The 13078-nt window shown below is 48.7% G+C and overlaps 1 long non-coding RNA gene across 1 annotated transcript; it reads left to right on the plus strand.

The window, feature by feature from the left end:
• Positions 1-10588: 10588 nt before the first annotated feature.
• LOC117542795 lies at positions 10589-12939 on the plus strand. The gene is made up of 3 exons (XR_004568487.1): positions 10589-10979; positions 11167-12640; positions 12671-12939. It is a non-coding gene; the product is annotated as an uncharacterized LOC117542795 (long non-coding RNA).
• The last annotated feature ends 139 nt before the right edge of the window (positions 12940-13078 follow it).

The raw sequence follows: 13078 nt of genomic DNA on the forward strand, positions 1-13078 counted from the left end.
TATGGAGCCAGGGGTAGAAACATGTTTTTTTCTGCTGTAAAGTTGGGCATTTTAACATGGGGTCTATGGAAATTGCTCCTTTCTGCAGCCATCGCCTATCGGCCAATATATGAACTGCAGTGTGTGGCACTTCCGTATTGGCGTCCCGGCTCTTCCCCAGAGTTTGCCGCTTGGTTGGGACAGGATTACATTTTAAGTAAACTACGTTCACTTTTAAAAGATGACATGTCTCTAACTGATGATGCTATTGCTAAAATCTGTGATTGTGTGAAGGATTCCGATCTGTTCTCAGTCTGTCACATATTCAAGAGCTCAGACATTCAAAAAGATGTTCAAATACATAGAGCCTAAAAAAGTAACATTAGGAAATGATGAAAATATGACACAAAGGTTTGCTTACTACATACCTGTGAAACAAACAGTAAGTGGCTTATTAGAATCAGAATTTTGGAAGAATTCAATGTCACAGCAGTCACGTGAAACAGACTCAGATGTTTTTGGTGACATAAGTGATGGCCACAACTTTAAGTCCAACCAGTTCTTCATTGAAAATCCAGGATGCCTGAAGCTAATTCTGTACCAGGATGCTTTTGAAATTGTCAACCCCCTTGGCTCTGCTAGGAAAAAACACAAAGTTGTTGCAGTCTATCTTTCTGTGGCAAATCTACCTGCTCATGTGCGCTCTAATACTGATCACATGTCCCTGGTTTTATTGTGTGGGGAGAATGACCTAAAACAATTTGGATTTGCTAAGGTGTTCTCAGAGATGTTAGTGGATTTAAAAGATTTGGAGGAAAATGGAATAGTTACAACAGGTGGAGACATGGTCAAAGGGGCTCTGTACTGCATTGCGGGTGATAACTTGGGTTCACACGGTATTGGTGGGTTCACTGAAAACTTTAGTCGTTCTAAGTACTTTTGCAGGTACTGTGAAATCACACAAAGTGAGTTTAAGAGTGATGATCCATATGTATGTGGACCACAGCGCACACCCGAAGGTTACGATTCTGCTGTTGCTGATCTACAAGTTGAAGACAGTCAACACATCAAAGGCATAAAGGCAAACTCTGTCTTCAATGCTCTGACATCTTTTCATGTTTGCAAACCAGGTCTCCCACATTGTTTAGGCCATGACATATTTGAGGGTGTCTTATCCTACGATGTTGCACTGTACTTAAAGTATTGTATTAAGAAAAATAAATGGTTTACATATTCACTTTTGAACCGGCGCATAAAACAGTTCAAGTACAAAGGATCTAATGCTCTCACTAAGCCCTGTGCTGTCAACTCTGACGTATTCAAGCTTTCAGGTCAAGCCATTCAGAACTGGAATTTGTTAAGATTGCTGCCTATATTAATTGGTGACAAAGTGCAAAATCCAGAAGATGATGTGTGGCAGTTGACTCTCCAGCTTAAAGATATTGTTGATCTGATTTGTGCACAAAATATGTCGTTGTCACAGGTAGCCTATCTTGACATTACAATCCAAGAATATTTGGAAACAAGGAAGTGTTTCTTTCCTGAGAGTCCACTAAAACCAAAGCACCATTTCATGAGACACTATCCGGCACTCATCTTGAAATTTGGCCCCTTGATTAGAGTATGGACAATGCGTTTTGAAATTAAACACAGCTACTTCAAGAGATGTGCCAGGCATTTGAAAAACTTTAAAAACATCTGCCTAACTTTATCCGCAAGACATCAGATGTTTCAGGCATATCTTTCAGCTGGGCCAGGATGCAGTCAACTTCTGCAAGTCAAAGACAGTTGTACTTTTTACTCCAGTCTTTACAGTGATTCAATCAAACATGCAGTGAGAGAGTTTGGCTTTTCAGAAAACAATACTAGTGTTTCCACAGACATACAGTATAAAGGTACATCATATAAAAAAGGGCTTTTCCTTGTGTCCAAAAGTGACGAGTCCATGGAGTTCGGAGAACTGCTCATTATTTTAATTCAAAATTATTCATGTGTGTATTTTGTGATGGATATACATAAAGCTGACTATCATTCTGAATACCACCTGTACTCTGTGACAAAACAGAATGCAAGGTTGCAATGTGTTAACATTAACGACTTGGTAGATTTGTATCCATTACCATCATACATTGTTAACGGGCACCAAGTCATCCCGCTGAAACACAGTGTGTTGTCAAAATAAACACGATATTGGCTACTGTGGTGTTGAAACCATTCTAACAATGCACATGTATGCTTAGGGAAAATGATCAAATACTATTTGAAAAATATTAAAGTGACAGCAGTTTTTGTTCTGCAATATACAGAAATAAAAAGTATACATCCTCAATCACACCCTATACTCAAATTAGAGGTTCCTCTTATCTGTATATAATGTATGAATAGTATTACTTGACTAAATGTCTAATTATCTTTGTCTTTCATTTGTAATTTTGAAAACCGAAAAGTGTCGTTCTTCCATGATTCCAGAGATGACAGACATGGAGCAAACATTTATACGCAGTGCCATCACTGAGGTCTTGCATGACCTTCCAGAGATGACAAAGGATATTCTGGAAGAGACTTTACAATCCCTTGGGGTGGAGACCGATGAGGATTTCCAGTTTGTTAAGGAAGCAGATTTGCTGTCAGCTTTGAGGCCAATTCAAGCCAGAAAAGTCCTTGCTGCTTGGAAGCTGAGATGTATGTATACTTGTGACTATTGTAGTACAGGATGCAACCAGTGCCCAAAGTGGCCTGCGTAAAAGATCAATCAGAAATATAGAAACATTAAAACGGTGTTCCTCATAACTCTTTTTGTTTGTATGTGTGTATTTTGCCATCCTATTCACCCAGAAGTTCATCCTCAACCTCTTCCAACAGCTGCAAAAGCCCTGATATAGACTGGATGGATAGCTTTGTGATACCGTGGGATAAGTTCCCAGAGGAACTGATGCAGACACTGGAGAGAGGAAAACGACCTAGTCCACAAATGAGAAGAGAGATGGTACGGATTCTGGTGTGTGAAATGAAGCGAAAAAGTACTTGCTTAAGTAAAAGACACACTATTGAAGTTGCAAAAAAGATAGTGGCAAAGTATCCTACGTCTCTTCAAGACATAATAGAGGGAGACGTGATCGGGCCAGGGTATCACTCTCTGGTCAAGCAATCGCAAAATAGGATAGAGAATGTGAAGCCATCCACGACCCCAAAAATAAGAAAACGAAAGAATCGCACAGACGAGTCAGACACAGGTGAAGTCCACCCAGAACAGAGAGCAGCAATCCAGGACACTTAAATGGGATTTAAAATTCCTGCCCCTTGGAGAGACCGAAGAGAGCCAGCAGGAGAAAAAGGGAAAACTGAGGGTGATGTCTAAGCAAACTGATGCAAATCCAGAGGAGGTCAAACTTCTAATGAAGTCAACGTTCTACACGCAGCGTAAACAAGTCAATCAGGGGAAAAATATAAAATCCCTCCTGCAAGAGTGGCCGTTTTGGTTCGACGACCTTGGCATGGCAGTCCACTTCAAGGAACTCACAGGAAGTGAGCTTCAAGAAACTTTCACACGGAATTTGGATCTGAAGGGGAAACGACTCCTGAACTACATGAATACTGTTGCTGTGTACAAGAGCAAAAGGTTGCTACATGCTGTAACGATAGTTACGGCTGTAACTACGGTTCTATGAGTCCCGGATGACCGCCAGAGGCGGTGCTTTAGCACTGGATGTGTCCATCGCGCGCATGCGCAGCTCGAGTACCAATACCAACAAAGTCACCTGTGACCCACGTGACACCGGCTATATCAGCCGGTGTCGTCAGTGGATCTGTTCCCAGAATCTTCTCGCGAGCACACAAGAATTCTGAGTGACAGGATACTCTGGCGGTCATCCGGGACTCATAGAACCGTAGTTACAGCCGTAACTATCGTTCTATTTCGTCCCTACTGACCGCCAGAGGCGGTGCTTTAGCACTGGATGACCTATACCAACCATGTCATGAAGAATCCAAGCACTTACTCACCTAGCTGGAAGCAGCGGAGCTTGGCTACAGGACCACACCCAGAGGGTGAGGAGTGGCGACATTGACTCGGTAGAACCTGGAGAATGTGCCAGAAGACGCCCATGATGCCGCGGCACAGATGGTCTCCAGGGGCACCCCTCTTAGGGCAGCCCACGATGTTGAGATGCTTCTTGTAGAGTGGCATCTCACCCCTGATGGCAGGGGGCGGCCACTGGCCCCATAGGCATGTGTGATGGTATCAACCACCCAGTGGGACAGCCGTTGCTTAGAGAGAGCACGACCCTTCTTAGTGCCGCCATGGCAAACGAAGAGCTGCTCTGACTGCCGTATACCGGCTGTAGTATCAATATACGCCCTCAGGGCACGCACAGGGCACAGCAACTCAGGTGTGCCGCTCTCCTGTGGAATGTTAAAGCGTGCCAGCTGGATAGGCCGATTGGAGTGGGCTAGTGGAAGCACCTTGGGCAGGACCGCCACATTCGGCCAGAGGATAACGCCCGAGTCATCGGAGTTCCACCTCAGGCATGTACTGCTTACGGAGAGGGCATGAAGCTCTCCGACTCGCTTCCCTGAGGTTACGGCAAGCAGAAATGCTGCCTTCAGGGACAGCCACTTAAGCCCGACCTGGGCCAGGGGCTCGAAGGGCGGAGATGATCGGGCATTCAGCACTAGGGGCAGGTCCCAAGCCGGGGCCCTTGGGGTGCTAGGGGGACGCTGCCGTAGAGCCCCTCTTAGAAAGAGGGACACCAACCTGTGGCGCCCCACTGTGGCGCCATCGACTCCGACATGTCGGGCAGAGATCGCAGCCATATACACCTTCAAAGTGGAGTGAGAACGTCCACTCTCCAGAAGGGACTGCAGGAACTCCAAAATGGTGGCCACGGAGCAATGCCCCGGATTCTCAGCCTTACTCACACACCAATGGGAGAAGAGCTTCCATTTGCACTCATACTGTGCCCGAGTGGATGGAGCTCTGGCATTCAGGATAGTTTCCCTGACTGATGCCGTGACGCCGCTCAACAGTGGGTTGGGCCCTGCAGAGGCCAAACCCAGAGCTGAAGGCGGTGAGAGTCGGGACGCCAGATCTGACCCTTGAGCTGTGACAGAAGGTCCTTCCTGTCGGGGAGACGCCAAGGTGGGCTGCAGCAGAGACTGCGCAGCAGTGGGAACCAGACTCTCCCCGGCCAGCGGGGGGCGACCAGAAGGAACCTGTGCCCCTGAGTAAGGACCCTCTGAAGCGTCTGCAGTATCAGAGGCAGCGGCGGGAAGGCATACAGGAGAGTGTCCGGCCAGTCGTGCGCCAGGGCATCCTGACCCAACGGGCTGGTCACCTCCGTCCAGGAGAACCAGAGGGGGCAGTGCCTCGACTCTTCTGAGGCAAAGAGGTCCACCTCGGCCCTGCCGAAAAGGCTCCAAATTGTCTCCACCACCTCTGGGTGAAGCCTCCACTCCCCCGGTGGAGGCTTGCGCCGTGAGAGGAAATCTGCGACCTGATTCAGGTCTCCTGGCAGAAAGACTGCCTGCAGACTGGCGAGGCGGGGGAGCGCCCAAGGCAAGAGGCTCTGTGAAACACGGAGCAGCTGTGTGGACCTGGTGCCCCCCTGGTGGTTGATTTGGGCAACGGCGGACATGTTGTCCGAACGAATGAGCACATGCCTGCCTGCCCGCCAGTTGGGGTAAAAAGTGCATGAGTGCGAGCAACACAGCCCGCAGCTCCAGCACATTGATATGGTGTGCACCTTCCTGGGCAGACCACTGCCCCTGCACAGTCCTGCCCTGCCACACCGCACCCCACCCCGAGAGACATGCATCCACAGTGACCGTCTCCCGGCGGGATGGGATGGCGCCCATAGGCACATCCATCAGAAGATAGGCCCTGTCCCTCCAGCGGGACAGAGAGTGGAGGCACCGCTGAGACACCCTGACTCTCTTGTGCCTGTGCCGCTTGGCGTCCAAGCGAAAGTTGTTCAGCCACATCTGCATGGGGCGCAGTGATAGCAGGCCCAAGGGCACAACGGCTGAGGCAGCTGTCAGTCTGCCTAAGAGCCGGAGGAACTGGATGTAAGGCACCCTCTTGCCCAGTCTGAAGATGCGAAGATGGTGGGAAATGTCGTCCACACGACGAGGCGTCAAGTAGGCCCTCATGGCGACCGAGTCTAGGACCATCCCCAGGTAAATGACCTGTTGGGAAGGCAACTCCAGGCAACTCTTCCCGGCGTTCACTGTTAGGCCCAACCGGGCTACATGGGATGAGAGGCGCGCCGTATCCTGGGCCACTTGGGCCCGGGACGGCGCGCAAACCAGCCAGTCGTCCAGATATGGCAGGACCTTCATGCCCTGTGCCTGCAGGGGAGCGAGCGCTGCCGCTACAACCCTGGTGAACACCCTTGGAGAGAGGGAGAGACCAAAGGGAAGCACCCGGAACTGATAATGTCGGCCCTGAAAGGCGAACCTCAAGAACTTCCGGTGATGGGATGCAATTGGCACGTGGAAGTAGGCGTCCTTCAAGTCCACGGTTGTGAACCACTCCCCCTGTGTGACAACACGAAGGGTGTCTGCTGTAGTTAGCATATGGAAGGGCAGTACCTTCAAGAATCTGTTGATTCCTCTGAGGTCCAGAACTGGACGGAATCCGCCAACTTTCTTGCTCACAAGAAAGTACGCCGAGTAGAACCCCCCGCCCTGAAGCAGGGGGTCCACTGGCTCGATTGCGCCCTTGGCCAAGAGGACGGACAACTCTTGGGCCAGAGCTAAGGCCTTCGCCGGGTCGTTGACAACTGTCATACTGACCCGGCCGAAGGCTAGGGGCCGGTGTCGGAACTGCAATTCGTAGCCCTGGGTTAGGATGGAAATCACAGGTCGCCCCAGGTCACAGGTCGCCCCAGGTCGCCTGGAAGCCAGGCGACCTGGGGCACGAAAGTCATCGGCCGGTTGTGTGGGCCGCTGGGACCTCTGCAGACCACCCCTGTAAGCCGGTGGCTGAGTGCGGCTGCTAGAGCGGCCCCTGGGCCTGCTGGGAGTGGCCACGGGTCTGCGAAGACCCGAGAGCTGCTGCCTGGTCTGCCTAGCTTGGGCAGCGCGCTCCAGCGCCTCCAGGGCAGCTGACCCAAACAGCTCCCCTGGCACGACTGGCACGCTACGGAGGACTCTCCTACATGTCTCCGTCAGTGGTGACTGGGCCAGCCAAACCTGGCGACGAGTATGTACCAGAAAGGACATAACTCGTCCCAATTCCCTAGTCATTAGGGCAAAGGCCTGCAGTGATGCATCACTGAGGCCCAGCAAAGAAGGCTCGGCCGGAGCCTGCTGCAGCGAGGCGGAGACGGCCAGCATTAGATGGGAGAGGGAGTTCCCGATACGACCCATGCGTGCTGCTGCGTCGTAGGCCCTACAGAGCAGCCCATCTGTGACCCTGCACTGAGGCTGAGGGCACCTGACCACAGGCCTTAGAGCCTCGTCAGGAGCCAGAATCAGGGAGGCGATGGCAGGCTCAATGGGTGGCATGCCACCCAGCCCCACCCTCGCCGGGTCCTGCATGGCAGCCAAGGTCCGGGCATCGGAGCCAGCGTGGCCGAGGGCCCTGGTGTTCCTCCAGCATGCCTGGAGCTCCCTCAGGTACTCCTCTGAAGGAGGAACGGTGAGGGGGACAGGGGCTGGGCTACGCCTGAAGAAGGCACTAGCCTGAACTAAGTCGGCCTGCGGAACCGGAATCTGCAGGTGCGCCAGGGCCGTACGAATAATGGCCGCCATGGAGTCGTCATCCACGCCCTGCCGAGACCCCTGAGCAGAGGAGAGGGAAGCCTCCTTGAGCGGGACCTCGCCCTCCGTCTCTTCATTGAAGAGGTTAGCCGAAGCCGCTAGCGACAAGGCATCCTCATACAGAAGTGCGGCAACCGAAGGAGGGGCGGCAACCGAAGGAGGGGCAGGCGGCACACTAGCAGCACCTATACCGGGCCCTGGCTGAAGGGCCAAGAGGAGCGACTTCATTGTGTCCATGTCGGTAGCCAGCTGATCCACTTTAGAGGACAGCCTGTTTCTAGTCCTCCTATTGGGGGGTGCACCCATGGCCATCGCTCCCTCAAGTCGCCGGGGACGGCCGAACTGATCTGGAGGAGGATGTGACCAAGAGAGGTGTCCATTGGCTGCCGCCAGCTGTTCCACCTCAGTGAGTCTAGCCATTCTGAGTGCCCGGGGCATGCAGCTACAGTTCATGCAGGCCCCTACCGTGAGAGCCTCCCTTAGATGCTCGAGGCCGAGGCAAGAGGGGCAGCGGTCATGGCCGTCCTCGGGCTCAAGAGAAGCCATACAGGCGCTACATGCATGAGCCATTCTGTAGGTAGCCAGACGCAGCGTAGCCGGGAGCGGGTGCGGGAACACAGCCTTCACCAGCTACCTGCTTCACAGAAAGAGTAGAGCCGCGCCGCTACTCGCCAAACAGAAAGAGGGATGTAAGTATACCCACGTTACCGGCAGAGGGAGCGGGAGCGAGAGCACTGCCTTCACCTAGCTGGGTTAATAAATAAGGCAGTTTACCAGGAGCGGGGGCGAGAACACTGCCTTCACTGGTTGAGCTAGAGGCGAGTGCCAGATGCAGCCTAACCGGGAGCGGGTGCGGGAACACAGCCTTCACCAGCTACCTGCTTAACGGGAACAGGGCAATTTAGCGTCTACCAGGAGCGGGGGCGAGAACACTGCCTTCACTGGTTGAGCTAGAGGCGAGTGCCAGATGCAGCGTAACCGGGAGCGGGTGCGGGAACACAGCCTTCACCAGCTACCTGCTTAACGGGAACAGGGCAATTTAGCGTCTACCAGGAGCGGGGGCGAGAACACTGCCTTCACTGGTTAATTTAAGACAAATGCCAGATGCAGCGGGAGCGGGTGCGGGAACACCGCCTTCACCAGCTACCTGCTCAACGGAATAAACAAGGCAGTTTAGCGTCTACCAGGAGCGGGGGCGAGAACACTGCCTTCACTGGTTAAATTAAACACGAGTGCCAGATGCAGCGTAACCGGGAGCGGGTGCGAGAGCACAGCCTTCACCAGCTACCTGCTTAAAGGAATAAACAAGGCAGTTTAGCGTCTACCAGGAGCGGGGGCGAGAACACTGCCTTCACTGGTTAAATTAAACAGGAATGCCAGATGCAGCGTAACCGGGAGCAGGTGCGAGAGCACAACCTTCATCAGCTACCTGCTTAAAAGGAATAAACAAGGTAGTTTCGCGTCTACCAGGAGCGGGGGCGAGAGCACTACCTTCACTGGTTAAATTAAAGACGAATGCCTACCTGCTGAACGGGAAGAGTAGAGCGGTGCTGCTACTCGCCGAACAAACAAAGGGGATGTAGCTACACCCCAAATCAAGAAGCTTTACACAAGCTAAGACCGGAAACTGGCTTCTAAAGAAAAAACAGCACGGGAAACTCCGGTGCTTAACACGGCGTCAGCCGAGTGGCTGCAGCGCTACTGCTAACTAGCTCAATGCTAATGAAGTTCGCAGAATAAGTACAAAAGCACAGCAAGGGCAACTCCTGGGAGAGGGAGCGGAAACACCTCCGTCACCATAAAAGTTGAAGCCCAAAAAGCAAAACAGACAGTAACGGGACAACTAGGTTGGGAGAGGGAGCGAAAACACTGCCATCACCAACCAAGCCGACACCAACCTGTCCGAACGAAGTCTCTGCACAGCCAGCCACAGCTCCTGGAGGACGGGTAAACCCGCGGCCCCGACTGGATGAGTCGCGAAGCTGCACGCAGCCAGCTGTTTGCAGAGAATCCTTAACAAATATTCCAACCGAACGAACGCTGTAGGCTACAAAAAATGTAGCCAAGGTACTCTCGCGCAGCGAGAAGATGAAAGGAACAGATCCACTGACGACACCGGCTGATATAGCCGGTGTCACGTGGGTCACAGGTGACTTTGTTGGTATTGGTACTCGAGCTGCGCATGCGCGCGATGGACACATCCAGTGCTAAAGCACCGCCTCTGGCGGTCAGTAGGGACGAAATAGAACCAAGTTTAAAGTGGTTGTTCTGAAGACGTCAAAGACATGGTGCTGCTTCTACTGTCCTACTTTGATGAGAAAGAAGACACGATGTTCTGTTATGTGGAGGACACATGCCTGGCAGAGGAAGTACAGATGGACCAAGTTCAGTTGACTCCCACCATTGTTGTGTGTGGTAAGTAAAAACGTTCACTCTACTTTTTTCTGTTCTTTCTGCCACTTCTTTCTCTCTTTTCTGTCTAATTTGAGACGTTTATGTTGCACAATGTTTTTTTTTACTGTAAGCTCGTAAAGGGCTAGTTTGGATGCTTATGGATACTTATCCATAGTCAGTGTATTGCTTACATGTCTTTGGAGGAACAGGCAGGAGTACGGGTAGTATGTAAAGCTGTGGATGGGTGCAGCAGCAAAACGTATTTTAGCCACCTAAAAATTCAGTTTATGTGTACGCTATATTTATAATATTGTCACAAATGTACCCTGCTGCTTCAGTCCCTATCAGAAACAGACTGTATAGCTGTATGACAGCAAGGTAGAGCTTTGAAAATATTCATTGCTTAGCTGTCTGCTGGTTCCCCTCTCTGTTTCTCCAAACTGTAGCTCCGACAACCCCCCTTCAAACAATATGAACTACCCCCTAAAAGCAATAAAAATTACATTTATCTCCCCTTAACCTGCAAATACACATACATACATTTTTGTATTGATGGTGAGCAATTTAACAGACCTTAAAATGTAATAACATGTGTGCTAAAATTGTTTTGTGAAATGTTTCAGGAAGACAAGTCTTGTTTTAATTTAGTTTGAGTTGTGTTTTTCTTCTTTTTTCGGACGAACATGCTATTCTTAAAGGCGATTCATGCTGAGTGTGGATCGAAACATAGTACAGGACAACATCCCCTCCTTGGTTTCTGCCCTGTCCATGATGTTTGGGAGCTATTATTGCTTCAACATCGCCTACCCGTCAGAGCTGGCATCCACCCTGGAGTTTGTCCAGAGGTATGTGTTTTTTGGGATTGGCTTTATCCAACAATTTATTTTATTAAACTGCAACAAATCTAAAGCAGCTGCTTCAGTGAATTGGGGGTTAAGATAATTGTCAGTTATTGCTTGATGTGAAGTTTTTTGTTGTTGGGCAAGCTATTTTATTATTAATTCTGTTGTTTGTTTGTATTTTTATTTTAAGGTGTTTTTTCTCCATCAACCCAGAGAAGGGCACCAAAGTGGAGAAGACATCCCGTCTTCAGGTGAACCCGAGAGTCCTCACCTTGATACAGGAACTTTCGGACCATGAGTGGCGTAATGTCTGAATATGGACAGTAAGATCAATGGCATGTGGCGATGTGCCCAAGTTACAGTTTGTTTGATTGTTTAAATCGTAGTTACAATTTTAAGTGCCTTTTTTTTATGTTCTTTTAACTAATTTAAAAAAATGCAATATGTAACTCTCAAAATGTCAAACTATTCTTTTAAGGTCATTGTAGCCACTCTTGCGGTTTGCTGTTACAAAGTGAAGTTGCTTAAACAATCTTCATTTGGCTTATGTGGATGTAAAAGCTCAGGACATTACTGTTGAGTGTAAAAATGTTGACGTGTTTTGTTTTCCACTTGGGTTTTTGCTTCTGAAGTGAAGGGTCTCTGCTGACCCTACCTCTTCACCTATCTCACTTAGACACACACTCATATGTTTTGTAACTGTAGCTTCATCACGTACACACTTCCTTTAGCAATGAACATGTATTCAACTAAGACAATCCCTTATTTTGGCAAATGTATAGCTCAGTCTGTGGCTGTGACAGTCGAGTATTATATTATACAGGTGCCCACTATAAGAGATGAGACATATAAAGTACTAACATATTTGAAAACATTATTTCCCATAAATCATTTGATGTGATGTAAGTAACACTCACTTCCTATGTTTGCTTCCTTTGCCCCTTCAACAATATTCTCCTCCTCTTGCTTTGTTTTTTTAATTCCCACCTCGTCTGTCGCCGTCGTCCTTTTGCGCTTCCTCTGAGTATTCCTTTTCTTTACTTCTACTTTTCCATCCTTGTCTTTCTTCATTAGTTGCTCCTGCCTCTTTCTTCTCTCCAATAGTTCATTAGCCTTCACATTTCCCCCACTTATCCTTCCCTCACTTGCACCCTGTTCCTTCCTAACCTTGTTTAAAATAACTTCGGGTTGTCTCCTCAGACAAGAGACAAAAAGGGAGCAGAGGGAAGGGTCTTCAGGCAGCTTTTTGACGCCCAGCTGCATCATACAGGACTTAAGAGCTGCTCTGTCCTCTACTCTCTCACTTGTCGTGTTGCTTATCCTCTTTTTCCCAGATGTAGTCATGCCTAATATTTCCTCATCGGATTCACTTTCCATCATGTCAGGTTGCTTGTGTTTCATTCCGTTGCTTTCCTTCCTCTCCTCTTCCACTTGTTCTTCACCTTTGATCGAGTATTATATTATACAGGTGCCCACTATAAGAGATGAGACATATAAAGTACTAAAAATATTTTAAAAAAGTATTTCCCATAAATCATTTGATGTGATGTAAGTAACCTCTCAACTTTGTTCAGCTTGAATTTCCTGGACAATGTGAGCTGTTTGTTTATTGTGCAGCCTTAGTTTGTATGTTTTACCAATATGTATGTTGAGAAATGACAGATGTTTTTGATCACTGCTATTATATAATAAAGTCTTGGAAAGGCAAGTTCTTGTTGGAATTTGTTCAACTTTTAATACAGTGGCTCTTGAGGTGTATCTAGCTTTGCATTTTTTATTTTAAGTGCTTAATCTGTGTACCCTGGATTACATTCTTCACATTTCTGGTAATAGTCAAACATATATATACGAAGGCAGTGTAGTTTAAATGAAATCTTTCAATCTGACTAATGTATAGGAAAAACTTTTTTTTTCCACTGAGCAATAATCCTTACAGGCGGTTTTATACTATATATTTGAGATTGATATTCATAGACAGTTTTTTCTGCATTTTAATTGTAATAAATACGTTTTACAGAAAACTTAAATTGCAGTATTTAGATGTTGCTTTCACCTAAAACACAGCATTACACTGATGCTTTTACAGTTAAACAGTGTTATTT

This window comes from Gymnodraco acuticeps, unplaced genomic scaffold (assembly GCF_902827175.1).
Source record: "Gymnodraco acuticeps unplaced genomic scaffold, fGymAcu1.1, whole genome shotgun sequence".
Classification (NCBI taxonomy): Eukaryota; Metazoa; Chordata; class Actinopteri; order Perciformes; family Bathydraconidae; genus Gymnodraco; species Gymnodraco acuticeps.